This window comes from Aythya marila (assembly GCF_965140915.1).
Source record: "Aythya marila genome assembly, chromosome: 1".
Taxonomy (NCBI): Eukaryota; Metazoa; Chordata; class Aves; order Anseriformes; family Anatidae; genus Aythya; species Aythya marila.
In genome coordinates this window covers 163,842,938-163,861,075 of record NC_139042.1, presented here as the reverse complement: position 1 = coordinate 163,861,075, position 18,138 = coordinate 163,842,938, and the positions used below count along the sequence as shown (strand labels likewise).

The 18,138-nt window shown below is 39.4% G+C and overlaps 1 protein-coding gene across 2 annotated transcripts in view; it reads right to left on the bottom strand.

Annotated features, from left to right (window-relative positions):
- ATF7IP (activating transcription factor 7 interacting protein) overlaps window positions 1–16,978 on the bottom strand; it is a 102,761-nt gene extending 85,783 nt beyond the window's left edge. Inside the window, exon 1 of one of the 2 annotated variants that reach the window (XM_082761752.1) lies at window positions 16,857–16,978. The gene's annotated coding sequence lies outside the window, so the exon portion shown is untranslated. The other variant, XM_082761757.1, reaches the window with a different exon arrangement.
- Window positions 16,979–18,138: the final 1,160 nt, after the last annotated feature.

Genomic DNA, 18,138 nt, shown 5'->3' with positions numbered 1-18,138 from the left:
TTCTAGAATATGGAGGCTACCCTATCTGCTTACTAACAGTCCAGAGCCACACCAAAAGTCAAGTGGTAATCTCAGTGTTTATAAAAACTGTCTGTGGTCTCTGCAAAAGAAATGCCCCCTTGAAAACAGGTTCCTAGCAGAACTGCAAAATGCTGCACTGGTCAGGAAGGTTTTGGTAAGTGTTTTATAGTGATTTGCATAACGCTGAATAAATGGCTATGCATATGCAATCAGCTTCTCTGTAACTGGTATTTCCAATAATTCACAGCCTACCAATAACAAGGAACTGTAGCCTCCAAAGTAGAGCAATTCGGTTTTAACCTACTGACAACAGGTAACGTGCCTGGCCATTTCATTTAATTTACTGTTAATACTTCACTCACCCCCGGCCCACCCCCCTTCCCCAGGCAGGTGGAGCTGTGGGCTCTCTCTCCAACTACCTAAGAGGGTATAGTGACAGGTAGAGAGAGCAGCTTGGATTTCAGCGTTGCTCCAACTTCAAATAGTTAATTTCTTAATTATTGCCTTTTTCACTTCCAGTCATAAACCCTTTTACTTTAACAAATAAGTTATATTTTACAAATGCCTACTCTAAAACTCACCTTACTTACTGGGAAAAAAAAAATAAAAAATTAACCAGGCTTTCCTTACTATTAAATGTGTTTATGTAAAAAGACGAATCATTCTCCGATACCTTCCCCTCCACATGTGTAGCCTTATGAGAAACTCCTAGCATGTAACACAACTCAAGGCAAATAAATATACCATTTATTATATTGCTTATAAATATGAATTTGCAAACCCTGAAAAAAAAATTATGTTAAACCACAATAATGTTGGGCTAGCATCTAGCAACACTGCTGTACTTGCAGCATTGCACCATTCAGTGGCATATACAGGGAAGAGGGAAACGATGGAGACAAATGCCTGACAATTTGAGTAGGACAAAGGCAGAGCCACCTCAGGACCAGGAAAGCCTTCTTTGTGCTCCTGGCCTCTTTTGTTGCCCACATTGCTTCTCTTCAGGATGCTAACAGTGCCAGGGATATATACATAATCCAATTACTTTGGATGTCCCTTTTCCACTGTGGAATTACAATTTGCTGTATGGCTGGTTCTAGGTTATTTCAGCATAATGCAGTTTGCTTATCATAACATCACAAACACTCCAACTTCATGTCAAAGTATTTAGTAATGCAAATTATTATTCTTTGGTTGTTACAGTTCAGGCTTAGATGTTGTATCCAAAAACCTGAAGAGATGTGCAAAGGAACAACTTTTATTTTCCCACAATTACTGTCACATTACAGTAACAACCATTAACCATGTAAGTGATCTGGTGTTTCTCATCTATTATTTCACATGCATCTTTTGATTTATATTACTTTCAGACAGATTTGTGTCCATTAGCACATTTAAGCATTGTGCAGAATACATCTTTCAGTGATGCTTTTGTTATTTGCAGAATGAGTCATCAGCTGAACAGGCTCAGTACTTGGAAATAAAAGGCACCAATGCTGCCTTAAAAAACACACAGGCAAAACCCGAGCCTCGCGTTGCCTACATGCCGTTACACACACATACCAGCTCTACTGCCTTATGCACATATTCCAGCACAACACTACCATCCTCAACACCGAAAGAGACAGTATAAAGCCAGATCCTTGACTCAGAGCGTTTGTCTCCACTCCAATCCACTCAGGGAAATCCGGGCCGGAGCTTACAGGCAGCCCCGCGGCCGGGTTCTCCAGCTGCTGCCTGGAGGCGGCACCACCCCGCTTCCAGAACCTTCCGAGTGACGTCACACCCACTCCCGCTGCTCTGCCTCTTCCCTGCGCCTTGTTGCGCGGCCAGCTAGGGCAGAGGCAATTTTCAGACGCAGCGCGTTTCCACACAGCGGGGTCATCGTCCAGAAGTGCGCAGGCAGTCTGCCAGGAGCAGGGCAGGCGGCCTGCTTGTCACGGGCCCACTGACAGGGCATAGGGCTTGCAGGGCCCTGCTGTGCCTCATGGGCCACAGAGGCTGCACGGCCGCCATCTTAGGGCCTTCCAAAGACAGAGGGTGGCTTTGGTGGTGCTGCTGGTTTCGAGTGTCAGAGTAACACTGGAGAAAAAGCATTATCATAGTCCCTTCCATTCTCCATGGATTGCCATTACAAAATAAATAACTAATAAAAGACTTTTTCCTACATTCAATACAGTATATTAAAAAGTTTCCACTACTTTGTGTTCTCAAAGAGCAGATGTTACAGGCAAAAGTATTAAGGCCAATTGTCTTCAAAGTAATTATTATTAGCTGTATGCTTTCAGTTGGTAAATATGGTAGACAATATCCATTTTATAGATAGATAGATAGGTAGATAATATCCTCGTTTTAAATGTCATAGTTGATAAATCTCAGAATAGAAAGGTACAGAAAAAAATCTGCTACAAAATGATTTGTGCAAGCATTTCATAAGCAAAATTTGTCTTAAAAATAGTAAAAAAAAAAAAATATAATGATGAAACCTGTCTTTAGTAGCTCAAAAGAAAAGTAAGTGGGAAAAGTCACAGAACAAGGGAAAACTCTTTAGGCAGTATATATACAGCCCAAAACATCGCTTTTCTCTCTGACTTTGCCTTTTTTCCCCCGAAGTATGAAACTGAACAAGTCATTCCTGTAACAGCCAGAAACTTGGTAGTTCCCTAGCCTTTCTTGAGTTAGTCTTTGGACAGCACAGCAAATCATACTCATTGCTGTAATACAGAACAGTCTGTCAAATCACATGCTTATCTTAGCCAGCATGGTTTTACTTCAAGATATTTTACAGCAGAAACCTGTAGCAATAGAAGGAGCAGGAAAGGCAGGACTAACACTAGTTGTATCTGTTTTTCTACTATATAAAAGGGGTTAGAAAACACTTAAAACAAGAAACATCCAGGCTGCACCACAGTAAGATGTGCTCCCTTTGCTTCAGAAAAGTAAAATACTGGTTGACTCCTTAGCAACCACAGAGAAGAAAAAAAGTCAATTTTACTCAAATTTACATGAATTATTTATTTATTTATTTACTGAATACTGAAAAACCTAAAGGCCTAAGTGTGCAAGATGATGCAGGAAAAAAGAAAATACATACTTGTTTAACTCATAAATCCTTTAAAGACACTAAAATCTGGAGAAAACCATAGTAAATTTTACAGCTAAAAATAAACTTGAATTTTAACTGTTGCAGAATAATCATGATGTGATTAAGTATTTAAGATTCAAAACAGTTTTTAGTGCTCCACAACCATTTAGTTCTACTACTAAAAGAACCAATCAAGTCTGCTGTTTGAAAGTGATTTGCATAGATTAAAGAGTATTGCATTAATTCAGCAATCCATTCCAGTTTGGTTTGAATCCTGCCTGAGATTGTTTTCCCCCAGAATATCTTCTCAAATAGAAGACGCAGCTGTGCAAATTCAGACAATTTTGAGTTTTAAGAACACAGAAAATAATCAAGCCATGTTAACATGGTTCCAAACTGCTACAATTTAGGAAGCAATCGTATGTTTATTTGCTATATGAAACACAAATGGAAAAGTAGAATAGTTTTCTTGAATATACCACTAGGAAAAAAAAATTAAACTCCTTCAGTGTTGCACATTTCTCTTGGAAATTCACGTGTATTTGACACTGCTACCCTATTTGGAGTTTATTTCTGAAAGCCTACCCTTCAGGTATCAGCACTGCAAAACTAATTATTCTAGAATGCAGCAGGTCTCCGAAGTGGAGAATCTGATGACGCATCTCACATTTAAAATGCACAGCAATCAATTTAGTTAAGTTGATAATTCATTACACACAACTGTTTCTAATTTAGGTCATGCACATATAATTCATATATTTAATAAATGTGCATCTTTGTATTCTTTAGAGTGCAGCATTCACATGCAAGTAAATCAAATGTTTTTTGTTTGTTCTTCAGTAGTCAAAAAGGCAACTATTAACAACATTGGAGAGAGGGAAAGTCATAGTGACAGCTACTAGTGTATTCTGCACACCAACCATTACTGTATACTTGGACTTCTGGAACACGAATGTGTTCCACGTTAACACAGGTTTCAAAACCCACCATACTTTATGCATTCCAATGCCCACTTTAGGGAAGGGAAAAAAAAGAAAATCATCCAAACAAAAAACCCCAATCGCATCACACCTCCACACATCTCACTACAACAGAAACACTCTATGCCTCCCACTCATATCCTACAGGACTTCCAAGAATGATGTTTTTCAAAATGGCCTGTTATAAAGTAAACCAAAGAACAAAGGAAAAAGGCAAACACTGTAGAGCCAAGGGGAGCTTTCCTCTGAACCCTGCCAATCTCTCTGGGCATCATGCTTTCTCTAAAATGGGAATAAGCTTACTTAGCTCATAGAAAGGTTGTTGGTTTTTTTTTTTTTTTTGGTACCAAAAAAGGTACAAAAAGAATTGTGTAAAAGAAAGACACAGCATACATGTAAGTTACTGTACTCAAATCTAATACATCTGAAGAACTACTCCTTACAGTGAATGTCAAAAAATATGCCACTTTCCCTTTTCATGTTCCCATGAAAGAGGGGTTAACAAAAATCAGCAGAATCAATAATGTTTGACAGTTTTCATGTGTATGTATGCTAACATATGTTTTAGACAAAATTTCATTCCCTTCAGTGACTACCAAGTAGGACTTCAGCTGTCTTATGATACAGAATGAATTATTTTTTCTTGCTTCAAACAATGGTTTATTAACATCTGGAATTAATCAGCAACAATAACTGACTAAAACCATATAAACAAACCTCTGTAATCATTTTTAAGACAGGGGTCAGGATGACTTGACTCAGTATCTTGTAAGAAATCAGAAAGATTGTTTGGGGGATGGGAAGCAGAATATCTCCTTACATTATGAGTATACATTTATTAAATGAGGCACACTTTAGCAAAATAAGTAGAATTTGTTGTCCAACTTTTCAGACATTTGGAAGTGCCTAACTGATTGCAGTATCTTACCTACCTACCTTCTTAACCAAGAAAAAGACTATGAAGTAAAACCTGCCTTAAGTTAAGACCACTGAACAAAATTCCACTAGCAATAAATAAGTAATAGACTACCCACCTAACTGCATTTCAGCATCACCTGTGATTGTACATCTCCATTATTTCTATCACTGACTTGTTACCCTAATGCATGGAGAGCCTGTGACCACTTCCAGATTTACAGTTAGCTGAAGTCAACAATCTACCTAGCCTTAAATTACTGATTTTCACTGAGTTCTTTATTATTTCTTACACCAAATACACAGGTAAACATGCAACATCATCTCCTGAGAACTTGATGTGCACTATCTGCTCAAAATACTTTGTTTCTTCAGAAGAGCGTACTGCCATTACCACTAGAAGATTTATACAAGCAAATATTTAAAGACTAATTTAACCACCAAGTGTTTTGTTACAGAATATGCTAAAAACACCAGGTCAATGTGCAAAAATACTGAGGAAGAAGTAAACTTTCAGGCATTTAATATAGACTTCCACAACCTTTGCACTAAGTTCAACTTCAGACAGGAAAATATTATTAACTATATACTGATGAGTTACCCAGCTCTTCTGCTGCTCCTAATATGTTTGTGGAGAACTTCAAATAACTCCTTATATAATTACTGTAGAATTAACATGCGTCTAGCTTAAGACCCCATTGAGATCTTAGTTAGGTATTTAAGACAAACTCCAAAAAAGAAGATAAGTCATGAGGAAAAATGTCTTAACCTCTTCCTCCTGTATTGTTCTCCCCTTCCCCAATGGAAAAAAATCTGAGCACTGCTTTTCTCCCAACTTCATGCCCCTGGACAACACCACCTACCAACAACCTTTTAATGGGCATCAAGCATGACAAATAGCTAGGCTGCCTTTAACCAGTAACATGCACAGGAAATGCCTAAGTCACATGAAGCCACCAGCATTTTGAAACTCAGATTTCACCTAAGAAATAAAAGAACAATTTCACTTTATCTTTTGCAGTACTTCTACAGGATTTATGGTACTATAATTGTTGAATAGCAAATAACTGGTACCTGCAAAATGGTTAACATTTACATTATCATCACTATTCAAATGTATTTACTCAGGTTTTGTAGTTCTCATTTAACATTGGGGGAAAAAAATAACATGTTGAAAATATGATATCAAACGTAAATTTAGCCACTCAATTACAAGAGTGTAATTAAGTTCATAAAGAATTTATTTTAGGTGTTAGTTAAACCACGAGGCAAGTTTTTGAGAAACGGCAGCATGAAGTAAGAGCTGGCCTGGTAAGGAAGGGAGCCAAAATTAAATCATTTGTTTAACAAGACATGGGGGTATGACCTCTGACCCCTCCTGTCCCACCCAATCTACCCTGTAACTGAGAAAGGATAGAGGTCTGTGAATTAATTCAGGGAAGGGAGGGGGGGATGGGGGGGGAAACCACACCCTCCTGCTGCCAAAAAAAACAAAAAAACAAAAAAAAAAAAACAAACACACCAATACTTTAAGGTATTTTATACAGGTTAGAATTCTAGCATTTTGATTGAACAAAATTTGTAATTGTTTAAAATTTGTAATTGTTTCTCAGCAAAGCAGAGCTAGTGCTTACCTCCAAGTTCTGAAGCGTGTGGTGCCAACAGCTCTGCTCATTTGCATACAGTCAAGCTAAACTGCTGCAATGAAGAACACCTCGGCAGCCATTTTGAAACTGCACTGTCTCAGCTGCACTGAAAACATGATTAAGATGGCTGCACTGTGCACTCAAGACCAGCCATTCAGTGACAACTCAGCAGTGGATAAAACATTTATACAGCAGAGCACCTCCCTCTTTGCCACACAAACAGCATAGGGAGAGGAGGGCCAGAGAAATGGGTTTTTAGGCAGAAAATGGTTAACGCATGGATGCAACATTGCAGCTACTCAGAGCACCACTGGCAAAGAGAACAGAAAATAAACCAAAACCCACTAGATATTAAGAGAGGCAGCCTTGCTAGGCCTGCAGTTAGGATTTGTATCACATACTTCAAATCCTCCCTAACTCCAGGCAGCTTGGATTCCACTTCACATATTAACAGCCATAGATAGAGCCACTTCATGCCTAGAACTGACAAACACTATGGCATACTTCTCAAGAGCAGCCTCATTTCAATCCTTTAAATAAAACAAAAGCAACAACAAATACTAAACCATATCCGTACCTCTGTTTCAAAAGGGAAAGTATTAAATTTGAAATATTAGTTGTCCAATAAAAGTTTTTTTTTGTTGTTTGTTTTTGTTTTTCCCAATTAAAGGCAGTTTGCTTTAGAAATAAGGAAGCTAGAAAACCCCGTAACTCAAGAACACTCAGGAACTTCAGTCACCACAGAAACCACATATCTAATTTTTTTAAGTCATACAGTATACAAGTTCACCCTCCCCAAAGATCTAGAATCCCTTCAGCAATTTTTACTATATTTTTTAACGTTTCTGTTTTTTAAATGCTAAGAAGTTTGTCCTTAAAGAACTGATTTGGGAACCTGGTGGGGGGTGGGCATAGGAGTGGGAAGTGGAATGCCAGATGAAAACACAATTTGAATGCAAGCTGAAGTTAAGCTAATAAGGTTCCCCTTTAGGTTTTGTTCATTAATGCCAATCATCTGCTGTCATACAGGCAACAACAGTGCATCAGATCTGGAGGGAGCACTGCCGTATCTGCCTTGCTGCATCATGTAACCTGTCCTCTAGAAAATGCAAATACAGCTATTTTAAAACAACTGCAAGAGCAGACGGGGCTATCTTGAAGGAAATGAATGTTGATTATTATTTTTTTTTGTAAAGGTTAAGAAAAATAGAACATGCCCTCCATCCATTCTATTAAAATATCTAAACTTATGTAAGTGTGCATGTATCTGTTGCCAGTTGTAGCTGGTTATTTCAGGACTGATTAATCATGCCAGCAGTAGTTGTCTGATGTGCTCATCTGCACTAGTATTTCAAACTTAATATGTTTGAATGCACCACCTGGCTAATACAAGGACAAAAGAAAAAGCATGGTTTGCAACACAAGGGAGAGAACATCTAATAACTATAGCAAGATAAATTAATTATTATATTCAAAGGATTAAATTAAAGTATGCTTTAAGTTCAAGTGCCCAAAAGACAAGTCTCTTAAGCAAAATTTTGAGGACTGGGGTACAATTCCATTACACACCAGACACTTGAAAATTGCCTACTACACTGAAGCTTTTTTTAGTCAAGATTCATTACAACATCAAAATGAACTTCACAACAAATTCGAAAAACAAATATTTTTGAATAACCAGTTATAACCCCAAGTTGTTTACTCTGAACTTTATACATAAAATGTCTTTACCTTACAATGATTTGCAGTAAGTTCTAACATTTCGAAACTCAAACTTAGTATTTCATTTATGACAAATACATTCATTTTGATTTCCACAGTAACAAGTGTTTTAAATAGAATTCTACAATGAGCACATCCATAACACTCCTAGATCAAAATTTGAGTTCTGATCTCCACTCCTACAAGTTCAACGTAAACCTAACGGGGGTCTCCACTGGAACCCAAGAGCTACACTTGTACAGTACTCTGACATTTGGTCCTGGAGCTCTCTATATGGAAACTCAGTAACTTAAATAGGTTTGTATAGGCAAAACTCCTTTGGCCTATTTGAAAAAGATAAAAATAAGGAGTGAGAGAACACTTCCTCTGACCCATAGAAAACAGAGCTCACATCACATGCTGCATGCAGTCAATCACCTCATCAGAAAACTTCATGAACACAGAGGTGCTGACAAGTTAATACAGACACCCAGTCTCAAGAAATCTAACCAAATACTAAGGAACCATAAGCATATACTCAGACTTCATTTCAGCATACTTAACTGCACAGGTGTGCTATTTATTTAAAAATACTAGCCAAATTGAATAGTAAAGTAAAACCAGATATTTAATTAAATGTCAAATTGAGATCTGAATAACTCATTTGTGAATATTTTGGTTGAGGAACCATGAAGTGAACCTATAGTAATGCAGAACTGCTATGTAAGTGTGAGATTGCCACTTCTTATTGCTACTTAGGGTAGCATTTATACAGGTTCTCCAATACTCAGAAATAAATGTGGAAATCAGGCATTTTTAAAAATGGATTCAAAATGGAATTTTAACTTAAGTTACCTCATACGTTTACATTTCTCTTACACACACAATAAAAACTCCTAACACCCTTAACTCTGCCCTCTTTTAATGACAAGCCAACCCACTAAAGTACTATTCCAGCAAGTTCAATTATTCTAGTCACAGGTTAATTTCTAAAATGGAGCTTCTCTTTTCCAACCTTCTCATGAACATCAAACAGGAAACTCAGAACTGTAGCCTGTCATTTCCCTGTTTCCTTCCTTACACGGAAGTAATACAAGCAGACACGTCCCTCCCCCAAATGCCATTATGTAGGGTCAGATTTTATACTATGGCTCCGACCCTAAAGAATCAATAGACAAGGCAGAAAATTACAGATTTTCAGACACGGTTTTAAGTTTTCACATTATAATGTCAGCAAAAAAAAAAAAGCCAAAGCACAAAAACATTTGTTTTGCTGACGTCGTAGATCTAAAGATCAGTCTACTACATATAATCCACACTTCTCTGGGCACAAAACACACCTAATCCATATTATTTACCTTCTTCTTTTGAGTAGTATCTTTATTAAGTGAACAAAACAATTCCTCCACTTAATGAAGTATGCATCTGATTTAACGTTTCAGTGGACCATCTACTGAAACCCTCCCTTATGCCTGTATTTACACACTCAAGAAGACTAACACAAGAAAAAAAACACACATAACTGAAAGAACTTGGTAGATTAAACTTACTTTAACTACTGTTTGCCTGGGGGAGAGGGGCAAAATCCATGACAACCATAAGACAAGGAACACTAGAGTCAGGAAAAGTCAAAGTTTGCATGACACCCATGTTCTTCCTGCAAGTCCAAACCACTTGATGGTAGGACCGATGAAGGAAACTGTTAATGTAGTCAGCAAGTGTGTATGCCAATGTGCTAGTTTTCTAAAAACACTTTGAAATGCTCTTCAAAAAAAAATAAAAAATCAGTGCGCAACATTTATGTAAAAGTGCCTCGTGGAAACTGCAATAAAATCACAGAATCATCTAGGTTGGAAGAGACCTCTAAGATCACCTAGTCCAACCTCTGACCCAATACTAACAAGTCCTCCACTAAACTGTATCACTAAGCTCTACATCTAAATGTCTTTTAAAGACCTCCAGGGATGGTGACTCAACCACTTCCCTGGGCAGCCTGTTCCAATGCCTCACAACCCTCTCAGTAAAGAAGTTCTTCCTAATATCCAACCTAAAACATGCCTGTTGCAACTTTAGCCCATTCCCCCTCATCCTGTCACCAGGCACGTGGGAGAATAGACCAACCCCGACCTCGCTACAGTCTCCTTTAATGTACCTATAGAGAGCAATAAGGTCTCCCCTGAGCCTCCTCTTCTCCAGGCTGAACAATCCCAGCTCCCTCAGCCACTCCTTGTAAGGCTTGTTCTTCAGACCCCTCACCAGCTTCATTGCCCTTCTTTAGGCTTGCTCAAGCACCTCGATGTCCTTCTTGTAGCGAGGGGCCCAAAACTGAACACAGTACTCGAGGTGCGGCCTCACCAGAGCCGAGTACAGGGGGACAATCACTTCCCTAGACCTGCTGGCCACACTGCTTCTTAATAGGTTGGAGTCAACTGTGGAAGGAACTTCCTGTCATGGCAAGTGTCTTTTTTTTGTTATTATTAAACATATTGTTTCTCTATGGCACAAAATGCACTGCAAATACACTGGTTATTTTAACAGCTAGATGAAATACTTCTGTTCATGTCATTCATATACCTCTGCATTAACTGTGTGAGTTCACTTAAAATTATCTTCAGAAACTGGATCTAGAAGAGAAAAACTTTTTTCTGTATTAAAAACATAAGGTTAAACACAAGAAGTAAACTGTACTGGTACACCTAAGTATCTTAATAAATAAGTTATTAAGAATTACCCTGCACACAGCCACCTAATTTACTTAAGATCTCCTGTGATTTGATGTTTGTTCCTGGAAGAAATAAGAGCTGATACTCATCAGTACAGTTTTCAGTCATTTATAACATCTCAAAATCAAACATTGTAAAGGGCAAAGCTAGTGGGTGTTTATTTATTTATTTTAAATGTTGTTGTTGAAGTTGCTCATAAATCACAAAGGAACATCAAGGGCATTTATATGAACACATATGTATATACTGTATTCTGAATTGCTCCACAATGACATGATGAAAGCTTTCAAACAACTGAGGATCACGCATTTATTTAATACCACAGTTACTATGATGCCTTTAGCTACAACACCAAGGAATCATTACTAAAAAAAGGGGAGGGGGAGAGATGAGGGGGGACGACCTGCTGTTGCAAACACGGGCAATTTTTTAAAGTACATATTGGTAATACTAAACAAGATAATGAGCACGCAACAGAAAAAAAAAACAAAACCACATTTCCTGCAAATTTGTAAACACTATCTTGTTACTTTTTATCAGAGTAACCCCAGGTTATTATTGGTGCCTTACCACACCAGGCAACCATCTGTACCATACAGCCTGAAGTTGTATGTTAATGCAACAGCCTCCATACTGCTTTCACAGACAGTACCTATGTTCCGGCTGACCAACTACTTATCACCCCAAAACAATGTGTTCCTGTGAGGTTCTTCATGCCTTTTACATCACTGGGGATAGTCTCTCCTAACCTCAGCTGCTTATTTTCACAAACTCGGTGGAATTAATTACCTTGGAGACCTACTACTGTCAGATTTATTGACAGCAGTCAAGTCTTTCAAGAATTTTTGAGGATAGATCAATTGACAGACAACAATCACATGAAGTTGGGCTAACATACTAGAAGTGAGCAGGTTTCAACTAAAACCTGTGGACTGTGACAATTAAAATATTTTTTGTCATGTGCTTTTTGCAATTTTTTGGTTAAGAAACATATATTTGTTAAATACGTATTTTATTAGTGGCACGGCACAAGTACCATTTAATAGCCTTTATGCACTTACAAAAATTTCATGCAAGCATTCATTTTTCACTAACAACATTCTGGTTTTAGTGGCTAACGTAGCCTTAGATGAAAACATAAATAAAGCCACGTAAAACTCAAGTGTAACTGCAATTTTACTGTCTATTTTTGGATTTTATAGTTTTACTGTATGTACACGAATAGTCAAAATAGACCATTAGTAGCAATCAGAAATAAAAACTACAATATTAACTACAGCCAGAATATGCAACAGAAGTAAACACAAAACTAGACTCACATTTCCGAATCACAATTCAATTGTTTATACCCTGTCAAGTAAAAAAAAAAAATAAATAATTGGTTTAGCTCAGTCCTTATCATTCTAAGATAAATTATTAACGTATTCTGTAGATACAAGTACCAATACAGAAACTGGATCTCTAAAATTCATGACACTCCATTTTATTATCTGATCTGTAGATTAAAAATGAGCTTGAATAATAAGATGTTTCCAGAAACCTAAAACATCCTATACAAAGTCAAGGATTTCCTAATTCCCTTTGCTGCTGTGGCAAAGGAAGGCAAAGAAAGGAAAAAAAAAAAGAAAAAAAAGAAAAAAAAAACACATAACAAGAAAGGTAAGACACCTGAACACACTATAATCACTAAATAAAACCTCTAAGAATGAGAATTAAGATTCCAGAATATTACAGAAAATTTGTATTTTGAAAAGATACTCAGAACTCAAAGAGTGACAAAAATATATGCTCCTGACTGAAAAACTTAAAGCTAAAATACTATACAATTACTTTCTTTGCAATCACCCACCAGGCTTTAACATCCAAAGCAAGGACTGAGCTGCAGGAATTTTAAATATGAAGTATTACACAATTCTCTTCTGAACTTTATGCAGAGATTAAGACACTCCATAACTGTCCAATTTAACAAGAACTACTTGTATACAGAGATTGCTTTAGAGAAGAACCTCTCTCTCTGCTTCTTACTGAGCTGTCAAAAAATGAGTAAATCAAAATTATACATAAAAAAAAAAAACCACCATCACCTTATCCAAATATCAGCTGAACAGTAAGGTAAGTCACTGAAGCTTGATAAACATTGTTTCCTGAGGTATGATAGAAACAAATGAGCATTTTTTTCATATGGATATGGTGCACCAAGTATAACTAAAATTCCTGACTTAAAAACACACATTCTGAACGCATCATTTGTGTTGGGCAGTTATCAGTTACTGTGTATGTGTAGATAAGTCTCTCACAGTAATGTCACATACTGAGTAGGAGTAATAAAATAGTCCAGGCACAGTTGTAGCTGAGAAACATTAACAATCTTAGATTTCACTGCATTTAAGAGAAACATATAAAAATATATTGGGAAAAAGAAAAAAAAAAAATTCAAACCTTAATGGTTGTAAAACTCACAACTCATTTTCCTCAGCTAATATCTCTCAGAAAAATTGTGATTCACATCTGTATCACTGAATTCATTGTGGAAGTGACCTCATGATATAAACATGACTAGCACACAATATACAAAAACACAAAGTGGAGAGCAAATAGGAAAAAATACATTGTTGCAAGCTAACACCAACATACTAATCAAATATCTTTTGGTCTTACTGTCTACTTTTCATAACTAAGAGATTTTTGGCATAAATAAGATTCCCAACAGTAAGTACAGATGAACCTCATTAATATTTTAGCTATTATAAAAATTTTAGATTCGGGGAAATTTATGTTTTCTTGTTTTGGAAGGAAAATATATCATCAGGCTTAATTAACCATTTTTCATCTTGGAAGTATCTTCTATTTGCTACCAAAAAAAAGTATTCTTCCAAAAATCAGAATGAAGCACACTGAAAATTATGATTTAGTTACCAATTAAAATTGCTTACTAAAATAGGATTTTAAAAGTCATTTAACATTTTAAGCTGTTTGTTTTATAGAGATTCTGCAAAAATCAGTATTTAGAATTAAATTATTTTTATTCCTAGGTTGTTCAGGCTCTTGGCTAGCAAAATCACCTTCCCTGGTGGGGGGAGGGAATGCATTCGTCTATAGGAGGCTATGTTTCCTGTCCTTGCATCCCAAGTTCTGGAAGCATTACCAACAGACCCTTTACAAGAAAAATAACATACTATAATTGATGCTGTGCTGAGCTTCTACATATGTGAAATGGGCATAACAATGCAAGCTAAAGCAGGAGGTTTCAACAAAACATGGCATGTATGAATGTCTATTGGGATTAGTATCTTACTGGAAACAGACTTAACGGATGGGAAATGAGATGTAAGAGGTCCCTCAGTAACAGCATAAAAATGTCTGTTTTAATTGATCTATATAAGTAGTGCATCCTACTATGAAACAGTTGTTAAGCACAACCAGTTTCAAGCCTATACAACATCCAAGATAGTCCTGTCAAATGAATTCATACAGCAAAACACAGAACTGTGCTACGTTATCAGAAGCATCAGTTCAGCACTGCTACACTTGATGGCAAGGTTGCAACTGATGAAAATACTTTTATTCTAAGCAAGATAATAAGTCTGCTAAAATAAAAATACAATTAAGAGAACATAAAGACCTTTTGATATTCTTTGAAAAAAGAACACAGAATGAGCAGTTACTTATAAACAGGAACAAAATTTTCAGTAGTTTAAATATTTGTTGTTTATCTAAAAATTTACTGCTATCCAAAATAAGCAATACCATTCTTTTCTGTATTACATATATGTAAGAATTTAATTTGATGCTTCTGAAGCATATAAAATAGTAACATAACCGCCAATCTTGAGTAATAAATAGTGGGTTTAATTGCCATGATTCATGAATAGCACAAGTCCACGTGAAAGCAGTAGTGATTTTATTTTATGATGGTCCTGACAATCACCATTAGCCCCATTTCACTGATTTGAAAAGTGAGAAATTGCCTATCCATGATCACATATCAAATAGCAGTTCTCTGCTTATTTTTCCTCCTCGAAAAAATTCTTAATGTTCAAGGCAATATCCTCTTTCATACCTTCCCCTGGGACTGCACAAAACAATACCCAATCATAAAATCTTACATATTTCTTACATTCTTTTAAGTTTACCTCTGTATCAAGTTCATATTTAACTTCTAAATTTCAGATTTAAATGGACATTAAGTACGTTTTCTGTATTTTTATATATATACAAAATATTTATAATTGGAATAATTTTAAATAGAAGAAACTGGTATAACAACGAATATCCCCAAATACATTCAAACTTTTAAGGGAAAATATTGTAGAAGCCCACTGTTTGGCTGTGATCTTGCAGATGCAAATTCCAATAGATTTATTCATAATAATACTGCATTTATTTGTACAATCAAGGATATTGACCAAGTATAATATCTACTAACATACTCTTATTTCTGCAATTTGGACTAACGTTAAATAAGACATCCAAATGTGCAAGTGTTATTTTTCTACGATTGATTAAAACTGCTGTTTTAAGCTCAAATTTTTTTGTGTAAAACATTTGAGCTGTGCAATGTGCATCTCACCTCTTCATTTTAAGAGAATATTTTTCCCCATCAGCAATTCCATCTAATTTTTCTGTCCAACAAGCCTATCTGCGATATTTTAACGTCAGCGTGATCATTATTTTGTAGTCGTTTCACCATTACTACTATGCAACAAAATATTCTAATGGAAGCATTTCCATTGGATATTTCTCAAGGTTAAGCAATCAAGAATGCCATACCTCAAACAGGCACCAATACCACAACAGTGACTATCAATAGTTTCAATATTCTAAGTGTTTAAGTTCAAAGAAAGTTAGAAGTTCAAGCGTGCGTTCTTTACATCAGTATACAATTTACGCTTCCACTATTTTCCACATGGCAGCCTTAAGCGGTAACTCTGGCCAAGTTCACTGAGAATACAACAGAAATAACTAATACACAACTGGGCCTGTTTTTTAAGTTTCCTCACTGAAACATGCGCATTTCCAGAAAACGAGCAAGGCCATTTGCTGCAGGAACTTCAAACTGAAACCTCACCCGCGCACACCGCGCACAGTAACACCAGATGTGTTTTCCTCCTCGCTGCTTCCACAGCAGCGCTTCCGCTGCAGCGCTCAGCATCGATGCCAATGTCTTTCGAGGCCATTTGGCATGTGCAGGCGGCCACTCCCCATTCCCACAGCGAGCCAGGAGGTGCTTTCGAGGCGCAGGGCGTGCTGCCGTCCCACCCCAACACCTACCTGCTGCGGGCGGACCGCAGCACCCCTACCTCACCTCACCACGCCTCGCCAAGGCGCGTCCCAGACAGCGCTCGGGCTCCTGCCGGGTGTCACCCAGCTCTCCTCCGCACCTCACGACCGAGCACAGCGCCCCACGCTCGCCCTGCCCCACGCCAGACCTACCTGCGAGCCGCAGCGGCCGCCGCGGGAGCCCCCGACGCGCAGGGCAGGGCGGCAGGCGCGCCCCCGCGCCACGCTCCCCACCTGCTGCCACCTCGGGGCGAAAACAGCAACGCGCATGCGCGCCGCCGCCTGCACTGGAGCCGCGTCACGTGCTCCCATGCAGTCTGCGCGGAGCTGCGCTGCGCTGGCGAGCGGCTGCGCCGCGCGGCGCCTGTGCAGACCTGCAGCCCCGGAGCATGCGCACTCCTGCCGCCGCCGCCGCCACAGCGCGGGGCAGCGTTCCGCGCCAAGTGCTGCCGCTGCCCGGCCGCCGCGGGAACGCGCCCCGCCGCCCGCCGGGGCCGCGCAGTACCTGTGCCGCCGCGTTCTGCGGAAGTCCCCCTGCCGCTGCGCCCGGCCGCTAACGCCGCGCCCGCCTCCTCCGCTGCTGCCGCCGTAGATTCAAAATCGGAACCCGCTCCGGGCACCAACACCGCCTCCCCCCGTCGCACGCGCCGGGCCGTTATGCAAATAAGGCCCGTGTCCCCTCCCCTCTCCCTTCAGGCCCCGCCCCCTCCGCGGGCACGGGGGCCGGCCGCGAGGGCTGCCTCGGAGCCGGCCAATCGCCGGGCCGGCCATCTTGGCGGCATGCAAATGAGTCCCGGCAGTATTTAAATGAGCGCGTGGCTCCGCCCCTTGGCGTGTGGTTATCGGCGGTAACGCGCAGGGGCCTGGGGGCGCCCTGCAACCGCCGCTGCCAGGGGGCGCTCTTGTGGGGCCCAGAGGCAGCCCACCCGCACACCCCACACTTGGCCCTCTCTCCCTTGGCTTCCCCCCACAGCGGCCGTGGGTTGCCAGCACCTCCCAAAGCCAGGCCGAGGTCCGCTGGGCTACCCTGAAAGTAACTGGCGTTACCCACTTGGTGTGGCGCTAGTGGCAGCATCTGTACTGGAGCATCCTTATGGGGGCCGTGGTCCAGTTCCTTGGTTCTCTGGGATGTAACTTCAAGTTTTGTCTACTACAGGCAGTGCCTGGCCAAAACATAGAGGGTTGGTTGGTTGGTTTTTAATAGCTAGCTTTGAGTATCGAGAGTGTTGAGCAACCAAGAAGCGCTGCTCTCCATCTAAGGCACGTGGATTATCCCAGGTGACCTGCAGGCCAAAGCCATAAGCAGCCATTTCCCACCTGCCCTCCATTTCTACCTCAGGAGAGGATGGCAGAGCTCAGTACATGCTTTAGTTTCAGCCATGACTTACAACGCTTTGTTCTCAACCAAAGGCAGAAGTGACTTGTGAAGAGCTAGTCTGTACTCCATGTCACTAGTCAGTTCTAGCGGAGAGAATGGTGGCTATATCCCTAGGTTAGTACAAGGGTGTAGAAAAACTTGTAGTGTTTTCAGAAAAAGTGTTTACGTACTGCCTGAGTGGTAGTGTGGAGGCTCAAGTACCAGTCATCTACCAACCCTGTAATGGAGAGTCCCATTCCCTCTCTGTTAATGTCACTAAAGCTCCCATTCTTCCTACTGAAGGCACAAAACAGTGGAAAATGGCATCTCACTTCATCTGTTTCAAGAGAATGCTAAATATGAGGTACATTTTTGTCAGTAATATACAAAAAAGGCTGACCAACACAGTTCCGCGTTCCTCTATGTTGTG